At 30.3% G+C, this 13,460-nt stretch overlaps 1 long non-coding RNA gene across 1 annotated transcript; it reads right to left on the bottom strand.

Annotated features, from left to right (window-relative positions):
- Positions 1-1,485: 1,485 nt before the first annotated feature.
- LOC146992808 (uncharacterized) lies at positions 1,486-11,194 on the bottom strand. Its single transcript, XR_015039055.1, has 3 exons — positions 11,067-11,194; positions 6,810-6,912; positions 1,486-2,552 (listed from the first exon to the last, which is right to left on the bottom strand). It is a non-coding gene; the product is annotated as an uncharacterized LOC146992808 (long non-coding RNA).
- Positions 11,195-13,460: the final 2,266 nt, after the last annotated feature.

The raw sequence follows: 13,460 nt of genomic DNA, 5'->3' as shown, positions 1-13,460 counted from the left end.
ACTTCAAACCCATTACATAATAATAGTATTTAAGAAAAATGGTAAAAGATTGCAAATATGTTAAATAACAATTCTACTGATCTAGAAATGGAAATAACAGATTTTCATCCTAATTAATATCAAGAATATCACAAAAAGCCATTTGAATAGTCCTAGATCAGAAAAATCCTGAAATGTTAAACTTTTAAAAAGATAAATTCCTGCTTCCGATCTACTTAAATATGTGAAAGACGATTTTCAACAATGAACTTGTTAAAATCAATGTTTAGATAAGGGATAACAAATCAACATCCCAACGACTGCATGGACTTAGCCATAAGATCGCATGTACCAGAGAGGAAAAAAAAATCGCAGAAGAAATGCTGTGTTAAATTTCACATTAAAATATGATTTTCCTGTATTTAACTTTCATCTTGCTGAATTTTTTGTAAATAATACAAAGAGTACACCTTTTCTTTAACATATTATACCACACCTTTTTATACTTTGTGTAATGCATTTATAACTGAAATATTAAAAGTGCACTAGATAATTGTAGCTGGCCAAAATTTTATAAACTCAAAATTGGCTCCCATTAAGTTAAAGTTGCGCATAACTGCACTAAGGGAAGGAATGCAATTTTATTTCTTTGTCTGTATTTGGTTTCATTTTCATATAAAAAGAGTTAAAAATAGGGTTATCTAAGTAACAAAATTTAAATACACATTTTCAGTAAAAATTGCAGAATAACAGATTTTGTTTCCCTGAAGTTGCAACACCTCGCTATTCCAAATTTGATACAGATCGCATACTGTCAGAGAGAAATTCCTTTCTTAAACAGGGAATCCATATACATTAATCTTTTTTCACACAAGTACTGTTTAGGACTAATACATGGTCCAGGAGTAAAATATTTTATAGTAAATCCATCTAAAATTTTATTATTTCCGGTCATCTGTATAGACTATTTATCACGACTAAACACCCAATCTGCATTCTAATTACCTCATATGATTCTTCAAGTTACGTTTCGCAGCCTATTATTTTTAGTACAGCAGGCACTTGCTGAGCGCAGGCTTGTAAAGCGTGACTTCGCGTAAAGCAGTACCTTAAAGGATTCCATTTAATTAGTTCACTGCTAGAATTTCATTCATACGTGGTTCAACATTCATCCATCAACACCAGAAAGAATTTATCTGCTACATTAAACAATTTCCATCGACTGAAAATGAAGTCCAAAAAATCTTACAAATCTAAAAAGCAAAGGATGCCGAAGAATTTTCACATATGAAAGATAGAGAAGTCAAACAATGAATCAGAAAAATTACAAAAGAAATGGGTGCTTATAAAACCCCTTGATAATAAAAGCGGTCATTATGAAGAAGAGCTCTTAACTGAAAATAAGATGAAGGAATTGTTAAATTACACAAAAGCAACGTCTGATCTTCTAGCGGAGATTGACCCAATTAAAGAAAATCCGGACACTTTAAAGGAGCTACCGGGAAACATGTGCTCTTTACAGCGACACGGTTACAGCTGCATCAGTCATTCTTATAAGCAAAAGACATCAGCTTTTTCAAAAAATAATTCTGTCATGTATTTGCTAAGAGAATGGAAAGAAGTCCAAAAGAAACTTTCAGAGTGCTTTTCAAAACAAAGTTGAAAGTTAATCTGCAGAATTTCACTTTGATAAAAATAAAACATCTCTGGTTTGATTTCAAAATGAATTTTTATTTATCGAATCAATTTTAAATAGATCTTCGCAAATTGGTTCATAAAACTTCACAATATGCCAAAATTGTTCAGATTAAGGACAAAATATAATAAAGTATGCTTAAAACAAATAAGAAAAAGCACATTTGGAGCATCCATTAACAGAAGACAATTACGAGTACACATTAAATTTTTATTTACATTTCTTTTTTGTTCAAAACTTAACTTTCAATGGTTTTAAGAGAAATAGCTCTTGATAGAGAGACTCTAAATTCGGAAAAAAGTGAAGCAAAATTGGTTTATACACACGCAGTGCAATTACACAAGCCTGTTGGGAAGAGAAGACCCCGTTGGACAGGGAAAATATTAGGCCACACAGAGAGAAAATTGTTTAGCCACCCACTCTTAATGCGAAAGGAGGCCACTTGGGAAAAAATTACACCACAGCAGTACTTTTGAAACCACTACGAAGCAACAGAACTCTAACAAATCTTAGACTTCTGATAATTATAGTGTGATTAACAGTTCAACCTCACTTCGAATATTACAATACAATATAAAAAAAAGCACCAATTCAGACACTTCAATATGGATTTAAAACCTACGAAATTAATGCATAAATGCTTCCTTAAACACTAAAATATAATGTGAAGCGTTCATGTAAAGTAAATATAAAGCAACATGTGAAAAGGGATGTACAAATTATAACATTCAAGCATTTCTAGTGGAAATAAAGTTGATATAAAACAAGAATTACCAGCCACAGATGTCTTTTTGTTCTGCATTACTTCTCCGTTCTTTTCCTTTCACGATATCATGTTCTGCATTACAAGAGTTCACAAAAATGATGACAAATTACACTAGAAGAGGCCAAAAGGGAACCATTAGATTTTAACTACTTTGATATTAAAGAATAAATATACACAAAGAGAAATATCTAATATTGTTTCTTAATATATAAAACTTCAAAAGTAGCCTTCTTTGTTTTAAACTCCAGCAATGAGCTACATTGTTCCTAAAATCATGACTGCAGTCGATAGAAAAGCAAATGATTTTCCTAATACGACAGAAGTACAGTAAGCGAAAGGGGTTTTTGATGTATGGGTACAACATGAATAATGAAAGAAATTAAGATAGTTGTTACGGATACACAGAATAAAAGGGATAATGATCTTCGAGAAGAGTAAATAATTTCAGCGCTGGTAGAAAGATGGCACCAAAAGAAAATAAGCAGATAATTTTAAATCACAAATAAACAAAATAAACTTTACTATTAGCTTTGAAGCAGGTGTTATATATTAAACTATCTTAATTCACATACAGAATTAGTGACATAACAGATCAAAATAGAGTAAGAATCAAACTCGCAATATATTAACATTACAAAGAGCTATACATATATACTTTTAAAGATTTTTTTTAAAAAAGGGCACAAAAACATCACTCTAAAAACAGATTTCGAAGAACATCCTGGAAACAAAAGTCATATACCATAAAAGAAATATTTCATTCAGAAATTAAACGTAAGAAACTTCTAAAATTTTAAGTTCTTTACTTAGATACTCTCATTCATGGGAGAGGACAGCTCAGTCAGATGTACAAGAAATTATCCTGAAATATTACCAGGTCACTTTAATGGAATTATAGCAATATTTCACTCAGGGAAAGGACATATTGTCTATCTGCCCGGGTTCGAGCCCAGCTTTAATACAGCAAGACATAACACATCAAATTCCATTGAATGATACAGCATTTTGAAATGTTGCAAAAAATTTAAATGCAATTTCGTGGAAGAGCTATTGCAATTACCTACATACAAAAATTTTGACCAAAAATTCAAGAAAACTAAGATACTCCTTTTTCTTTTGTAGGAATCAAAGTCATATACTAATGTAGGGATGCTCAACTTATTGTACTATAAAACCTAAACATAGGAATGAAATTTTGTCAGCTATGCGAGATGTCCAATACGGAGAAATTCCGTAAATTGTAGAAGAGAACATGCGTCTGAAAACAGACGAAAGGTAAAACATAATTCAAATACTTTACTTTTAGACTTGAAGCAGGTATTCTATGTTAAAATGTGTTAATTCACATACAGAATTAGTAATATAATAGCTCAAAATATTGTAAGAACCAAACATGGATTATATAAACATTAAAAAATGTATATAGATTTAATAGTGTTACGAGGGTTTATTCTGAAATATTAAAAGTTCACTTTCAAAGAAATGATAGAAATTTTCACTCAGGGAAGGGATATTCTGTCTGGCTGCCTGGGTTCCATCCCAGCTTCTTTTCATTAAAGAATTTTATAAATCCAGAATTCGAAACTTATGAAGAAGTTATTGAACATACCTGGTTCTATGATTTAGCAATTCTTACAGACATAATAACTAAATCTAAACTTGAGGCGGGGGAATTAAACTAAAGTCTTTGAATTAAAAGGTATTATAAATTCATTTTAAATCAAAATTAATTTTGTGAACATATAACACAAATATAAGGAATATACATTTTTATAATAATGTAATATACGTTTTGCCACTTTGAATATCTGGAGAACTAAAGAGAAAGAAACAATCATTTGGAAAATCTCATCGAGCTTAAATTACTTTTTAATTTAGATGTTTTGAGTGTATTTAAAATTAGGCCAACTATTTCATTCACTTCAAACCCATTACATAATAATAGTATTTAAGAAAAATGGTAAAAGATTGCAAATATGTTAAATAACAATTCTACTGATCTAGAAATGGAAATAACAGATTTTCATCCTAATTAATATCAAGAATATCACAAAAAGCCATTTGAATAGTCCTAGATCAGAAAAATCCTGAAATGTTAAACTTTTAAAAAGATAAATTCCTGCTTCCGATCTACTTAAATATGTGAAAGACGATTTTCAACAATGAACTTGTTAAAATCAATGTTTAGATAAGGGATAACAAATCAACATCCCAACGACTGCATGGACTTAGCCATAAGATCGCATGTACCAGAGAGGAAAAAAAAATCGCAGAAGAAATGCTGTGTTAAATTTCACATTAAAATATGATTTTCCTGTATTTAACTTTCATCTTGCTGAATTTTTTGTAAATAATACAAAGAGTACACCTTTTCTTTAACATATTATACCACACCTTTTTATACTTTGTGTAATGCATTTATAACTGAAATATTAAAAGTGCACTAGATAATTGTAGCTGGCCAAAATTTTATAAACTCAAAATTGGCTCCCATTAAGTTAAAGTTGCGCATAACTGCACTAAGGGAAGGAATGCAATTTTATTTCTTTGTCTGTATTTGGTTTCATTTTCATATAAAAAGAGTTAAAAATAGGGTTATCTAAGTAACAAAATTTAAATACACATTTTCAGTAAAAATTGCAGAATAACAGATTTTGTTTCCCTGAAGTTGCAACACCTCGCTATTCCAAATTTGATACAGATCGCATACTGTCAGAGAGAAATTCCTTTCTTAAACAGGGAATCCATATACATTAATCTTTTTTCACACAAGTACTGTTTAGGACTAATACATGGTCCAGGAGTAAAATATTTTATAGTAAATCCATCTAAAATTTTATTATTTCCGGTCATCTGTATAGACTATTTATCACGACTAAACACCCAATCTGCATTCTAATTACCTCATATGATTCTTCAAGTTACGTTTCGCAGCCTATTATTTTTAGTACAGCAGGCACTTGCTGAGCGCAGGCTTGTAAAGCGTGACTTCGCGTAAAGCAGTACCTTAAAGGATTCCATTTAATTAGTTCACTGCTAGAATTTCATTCATACGTGGTTCAACATTCATCCATCAACACCAGAAAGAATTTATCTGCTACATTAAACAATTTCCATCGACTGAAAATGAAGTCCAAAAAATCTTACAAATCTAAAAAGCAAAGGATGCCGAAGAATTTTCACATATGAAAGATAGAGAAGTCAAACAATGAATCAGAAAAATTACAAAAGAAATGGGTGCTTATAAAACCCCTTGATAATAAAAGCGGTCATTATGAAGAAGAGCTCTTAACTGAAAATAAGATGAAGGAATTGTTAAATTACACAAAAGCAACGTCTGATCTTCTAGCGGAGATTGACCCAATTAAAGAAAATCTGGACACTTTAAAGGAGCTACCGGGAAACATGTGCTCTTTACAGCGACACGGTTACAGCTGCATCAGTCATTCTTATAAGCAAAAGACATCAGCTTTTTCAAAAAATAATTCTGTCATGTATTTGCTAAGAGAATGGAAAGAAGTCCAAAAGAAACTTTCAGAGTGCTTTTCAAAACAAAGTTGAAAGTTAATCTGCAGAATTTCACTTTGATAAAAATAAAACATCTCTGGTTTGATTTCAAAATGAATTTTTATTTATCGAATCAATTTTAAATAGATCTTCGCAAATTGGTTCATAAAACTTCACAATATGCCAAAATTGTTCAGATTAAGGACAAAATATAATAAAGTATGCTTAAAACAAATAAGAAAAAGCACATTTGGAGCATCCATTAACAGAAGACAATTACGAGTACACATTAAATTTTTATTTACATTTCTTTTTTGTTCAAAACTTAACTTTCAATGGTTTTAAGAGAAATAGCTCTTGCTAGAGAGACTCTAAATTCGGAAAAAAGTGAAGCAAAATTGGTTTATACACACGCAGTGCAATTACACAAGCCTGTTGGGAAGAGAAGACCCCGTTGGACAGGGAAAATATTAGGCCACACAGAGAGAAAATTGTTTAGCCACCCACTCTTAATGCGAAAGGAGGCCACTTGGGAAAAAATTACACCACAGCAGTACTTTTGAAACCACTACGAAGCAACAGAACTCTAACAAATCTTAGACTTCTGATAATTATAGTGTGATTAACAGTTCAACCTCACTTCGAATATTACAATACAATATAAAAAAAAGCACCAATTCAGACACTTCAATATGGATTTAAAACCTACGAAATTAATGCATAAATGCTTCCTTAAACACTAAAATATAATGTGAAGCGTTCATGTAAAGTAAATATAAAGCAACATGTGAAAAGGGATGTACAAATTATAACATTCAAGCATTTCTAGTGGAAATAAAGTTGATATAAAACAAGAATTACCAGCCACAGATGTCTTTTTGTTCTGCATTACTTCTCCGTTCTTTTCCTTTCACGATATCATGTTCTGCATTACAAGAGTTCACAAAAATGATGACAAATTACACTAGAAGAGGCCAAAAGGGAACCATTAGATTTTAACTACTTTGATATTAAAGAATAAATATACACAAAGAGAAATATCTAATATTGTTTCTTAATATATAAAACTTCAAAAGTAGCCTTCTTTGTTTTAAACTCCAGCAATGAGCTACATTGTTCCTAAAATCATGACTGCAGTCGATAGAAAAGCAAATGATTTTCCTAATACGACAGAAGTACAGTAAGCGAAAGGGGTTTTTGATGTATGGGTACAACATGAATAATGAAAGAAATTAAGATAGTTGTTACGGATACACAGAATAAAAGGGATAATGATCTTCGAGAAGAGTAAATAATTTCAGCGCTGGTAGAAAGATGGCACCAAAAGAAAATAAGCAGATAATTTTAAATCACAAATAAACAAAATAAACTTTACTATTAGCTTTGAAGCAGGTGTTATATATTAAACTATCTTAATTCACATACAGAATTAGTGACATAACAGATCAAAATAGAGTAAGAATCAAACTCGCAATATATTAACATTACAAAGAGCTATACATATATACTTTTAAAGATTTTTTTTAAAAAAGGGCACAAAAACATCACTCTAAAAACAGATTTCGAAGAACATCCTGGAAACAAAAGTCATATACCATAAAAGAAATATTTCATTCAGAAATTAAACGTAAGAAACTTCTAAAATTTTAAGTTCTTTACTTAGATACTCTCATTCATGGGAGAGGACAGCTCAGTCAGATGTACAAGAAATTATCCTGAAATATTACCAGGTCACTTTAATGGAATTATAGCAATATTTCACTCAGGGAAAGGACATATTGTCTATCTGCCCGGGTTCGAGCCCAGCTTTAATACAGCAAAGACATAACACATCAAATTCCATTGAATGATACAGCATTTTGAAATGTTGCAAAAAATTTAAATGCAATTTCGTGGAAGAGGTATTGCAATTACCTACATACAAAAATTTTGACCAAAAATTCAAGAAAACTAAGATACTCCTTTTTCTTTTGTAGGAATCAAAGTCATATACTAATGTAGGGATGCTCAACTTATTGTACTATAAAACCTAAACATAGGAATGAAATTTTGTCAGCTATGCGAGATGTCCAATACGGAGAAATTCCGTAAATTGTAGAAGAGAACATGCGTCTGAAAACAGACGAAAGGTAAAACATAATTCAAATACTTTACTTTTAGACTTGAAGCAGGTATTCTATGTTAAAATGTGTTAATTCACATACAGAATTAGTAATATAATAGCTCAAAATATTGTAAGAACCAAACATGGATTATATAAACATTAAAAAATGTATATAGATTTAATAGTGTTACGAGGGTTTATTCTGAAATATTAAAAGTTCACTTTCAAAGAAATGATAGAAATTTTCACTCAGGGAAGGGATATTCTGTCTGGCTGCCTGGGTTCCATCCCAGCTTCTTTTCATTAAAGAATTTTATAAATCCAGAATTCGAAACTTATGAAGAAGTTATTGAACATACCTGGTTCTATGATTTAGCAATTCTTACAGACATAATAACTAAATCTAAACTTGAGGCGGGGGAATTAAACTAAAGTCTTTGAATTAAAAGGTATTATAAATTCATTTTAAATCAAAATTAATTTTGTGAACATATAACACAAATATAAGGAATATACATTTTTATAATAATGTAATATACGTTTTGACACTTTGAATATCTGGAGAACTAAAGAGAAAGAAACAATCATTTGGAAAATCTCATCGAGCTTAAATTACTTTTTAATTTAGATGTTTTGAGTGTATTTAAAATTAGGCCAACTACTGCATTCACTTCAAACCCATTACATTATACTAGTATTTAAGAAAAATGGGAAAAAAATTGCAAATATGTTAAATAACAATTATATTGATCTAGAAATGGAAATAACCGATTTTCATCCTAATTAAGATCAAGAATATCACAAAAAGCCATTTGAATAGTCCTAGATCAGAAAAATCATAAACTGTTAAACTTTTAAAAGATAAATTCCTGCTTTCGACCTACTTAAAAATGTGAAAGAGGATTTTCTACAATGAACTTGTTAAAATCAATGTTTAGATACAGGATAACAAGTCAACATCCCAACAACTGCAAGGATTTAGCCATAACACTGCATGTACCAGAGGGAAAAAAAACTCACAGAAGAAATGCAGTGTTAAATTTCACATTAAAATATGATTTCCCTGTATTTAACTTTCATCTTGCTGAATTTTTTGTCAATAATACAAAGAGTATACCTTTACTTTAACATATTATACCACACATTTTTATACTTTGTGTAATGCACTTATAAATGAAATATTAAAGGTACACTATATAATTGTAACTAGCCAAAATTTTATAAACTCAAAATTGGTTCCCATTAAGTTAAAGTTGCGCATAACTGCACTAAGGGAAAGAATGCAATTTTATTTCTTTCTGTATTTGGTTTCATTTTCATATAGAAAGAGTTAAAAATATGTTATCTAGGTAACAAAATTTAAACGCACATTTTCAGGAAAAATTACAGAATAACAGATTTTGTTTCCCTGAAGACACAAACCTAGCTATTCCAGCTATGATACAGACTGCATACTGTCAGAGAGAAATTCCTTTCTTAAACAGGGAATCCATATACATTAATCTGTTTTCAACACAAGTACTGTTTATGACTAATCCATGATCCAAGGGTAAAATATTTTATAGTAAATCCATGTAAATTTTTATTATTTCCGGTCATCTGTATAGAATATTTATCACGACTAAACAATCAATCTGCATTCTAATTACCTCATATGATTCTTCAAGTCACGTTTTGCAGCCTATCATTTTTAATACAGCAGGTACTTGTGGAACGCAGACTTGTAAAGTGTGATTTCGCGTATAGCAGAATCTTAAAGGATTCCATTTAATTTGTCCACTGCTAGAATTTCATTCATACGTGGTTCAACTTTCATCCATCAACACCGGAAAGAATTTATCTGCTACTTTAAACAATTTCCATCGACTGAAAATGAAGTCCAAAAAATCTTACAAATCTAAAAAGCAAAGGATGCCGAAGAATTTTCACATATGAAAGATAGAGAAGTCAAACAATGAATCAGAAAAATTACAAAAGAAATGGGTGCTTATAAAACCCCTTGATAATAAAAGCGGTCATTATGAAGAAGAGCTCTTAACTGAAAATAAGATGAAGGAATTGTTAAATTACACAAAAGCAACGTCTGATCTTCTAGTGGAGATTGACCCAATTAAAGAAAATCCCGACACTTTAAAGGAGCTACTGGGAAACATGTGCTCTTTACAGCGACATGGTTACAGTTGCATCAGTCATTGTTATAAGCAAAACACATCAGCTTTTTTAAAAAAATAATTCTGTCATGTATTTGCCAAGAGAACGGAAAAAAGTCCAAAAGAAACTTTCAGAGAGCTTTTCAAAACAAATTTGAAAGTTAATCTGCAGAATTTTACTTCGATAATAATAAAACATCTCTGATTTGATTTCAAAATGAATTTTTATATATCGAATCAATTTAAAATAGATCTTCCCAAATTGGCTCATAAAACTTCACAGTATGTGAAAAATAGTTCAGATTAAGGAAAAGCTATAATCCTTAACAGAAGACAATTTGGCTCCACTAACTTTCTTTACGAGTACTTAAATTTTTATTTACATTTCTTTTTTGTTCGACATTTAAATTTCAATGGTTTTAAGAGAAACAGCACTTCATAGAGAGAGACTCTAAATTCGGAAAAAAACTGAAACAAAATTGGTCCTCGTGATGCGAAATGAGGCCACTTGGGGAAAAAAATTACACTACAGCAGTAATTTTGAAACCACTACGAAGCAACAGAACTCTAACAAATCTCAGACTTCTGATAATTATAGTGTGACTACCAGTTCAACCTCACTTCGAATATTACAATATAATATAAAGAAAGCACCAGTTCACACACTTCAATATAGAATTCAAAACCTAAGAAATTAATGCATAAATGCTACCCTAAACATTAAAACATAATGTTAAGCATTCATGTAAAATAAATAACTAGTAAAACTCCAGTATAAAGCCACATGTGAAAAGAGACGTACAAATTATAACATTGAAGCATTTCTAGTGGAAATAAAGTTGATATAAATAAAACAACAATTACCAGCCAAAAATGTCTTTTCACTCTGCATTATTTTTCCGTTCTTTTCATCATCGTTCTTTTTCTTTCACGATATCATGTTTTGCAATCCAAGAGTGTACAAAAATTATGACAAATTACACTAGAACAGAGCCAAGGGGAATGGGTGGAAAGAATAATTAGATTTTAACTACTATGATATTAAAGAATAATTATACACAAAGAGAAATGTCTAATACTCTTTCTTAATATATAAAACTTCAAAGGTAGCCTTCTTTGCTTCACATTCCAGCAATGTGCTACATAGTTACTAAAACCATGACTGCAGTCAATAGAAAAGCCAATGATTTTCCTAATGCGACAGAAGTACAGTAAGCGAAAACGGTTTTTAATGTATGGGTACAACATGAATAATGAAAGAAAAAAATCTAGACAGTTATTACGGATACACAGAATAAAAGGAATAATGATCTTCGGGAAGAGTTAATAATTTCAACGCTGGTAGGAAGATGGCACAAAAAGACAATAAGCAGATAAATTTAAATGACAAATAAACTTTACTGTTAGCTTTGAAGCAGATGTTATATATTAAACTATCTTAATTCATACAATAAATTAGTGACATAACAGATCAAAACAGAGTAAGAAACAAACTCGTAATATATTAACATTAAAAGAGCTAAATATATATACTTTTAAAGATTTCTTTTTAAAAAAGGGCACAAAAACACCACTCTAAAAACAGATTTCGAAGAACATCTTGGAAACAAAAGTCATATACCATGGTTTTGGTTATAAATATCATATACAATATTTGGTTTCATAAAAGAAATATTTCATTCAGAAATTAAACGTAAGAAACTTCTAAAATTTTAAGTTCTTTACTTAGATACTCTCATTCATGGGAGAGGACAGCTCAGTCCAATGTACAAGAAATTATCCTGAAATATTACCAGGTCACTTTAATGGAATTATAGCAATATTTCACTCAGGGAAAGGACATATTGTCTATCTGCCCGGGTTCGAGCCCAGCTTTAATACAGCAAGACAAAACACATCAAATTCCATTGAATGATACAGCATTTTGAAATGCTGCAAAAAATTTAAATGCAATTTCGTGGAAGAGCTATTGCAATTACCTACATACAAAAATTTTGACCAAAAATTCAAGAAAACTAAGATACTCCTTTTTCTTTTGTAGGAATCAAAGTCATATACTAATGTAGGGATGCTCAACTTATTGTACTATAAAACCTAAACATAGGAATGAAATTTTGTCAGCTATGTGAGATGTCCAATACGGAGAAATTCCGTAAATTGTAGAAGAGAACATGCGTCTGAAAACAGACGAAAGGTAAAACATAATTCAAATACTTTACTTTTAGACTTGAAGCAGGTATTCTATGTTAAAATGTGTTAATTCACATACAGAATTAGTAATATAATAGCTCAAAATATTGTAAGAACCAAACATGCTTTATATAAACATTAAAAAATGTATATAGATTTAGTAGTGTTACGAGGGTTTATTCTGAAATATTATAAGTTCACTTTCAAAGAAACGATAGAAATTTTCACTCAGGGAAGGGATATTCTGTCTGGCTGCCTGGGTTCCATCCCAGCTTCTTTTCATTAAAGAATTTTATAAATCCAGAATTCGAAACTTATGAAGAAATTATTGAACATACCTGGTTCTATGATTTAGCAATTCTTACAGACATAATAACTAAATCTAAACTTGACGCGGGGGAACTAAACTAAAGTCTTTGAATTAAAATGTATTATAAATTCATTTTAAATCAAAATTAATTTTGTGAACATATAACACAAATATAAGGAATATACATTTTTATAATAATGTAATATACGTTTTGCCACTTTGAATATCTGGAGAACTAAAGAGAAAGAAACAATCATTTGGAAAATCTCATCGAGCCTTAATTACTTTTTAATTTAGATGTTTTGAGTGTATTTAAAATTAGGCCACCTATTTCATTCACTTCAAACTCATTACATAATAATAGTATTTAAGAAAAATGGTAAAAGATTGCAAATATGTTAAATAACAATTCTAATGATCTAGAAATGGAAATAACAGATTTTCATCCTAATTAATATCAAGAATATCACAAAAAGCCATTTGAATAGTCCTAGATCAGAAAAATCATGAACTGTGAAACTTTTAAAAAGATAAATTCCTGCTTCCGATCTACTTAAATATGTGAAAGAGGATTTTCAACAATGAACTTGTTAAAATCAATGTTTAGATAGGGGATAACAAATCAACATCCCAACGACTGCATGGACTTAGCCATAAGATCGCATGTACCAGAGAGGAAAAAAAAATCGCAGAAGAAATGCTGTGTTAAATTTCACATTAAAATATGATTTTCCTGTATTTAACTTTCATCTTGCTGA

The sequence above is a fragment of the Stegodyphus dumicola genome, chromosome X2 (genome assembly GCF_044657685.1).
Source record: "Stegodyphus dumicola isolate Sdum_Otavi_A_Nest chromosome X2, ASM4465768v1".
Taxonomy (NCBI): domain Eukaryota; kingdom Metazoa; phylum Arthropoda; class Arachnida; order Araneae; family Eresidae; genus Stegodyphus; species Stegodyphus dumicola.
This window is presented reverse-complemented; position numbering and strand designations above follow the sequence as displayed.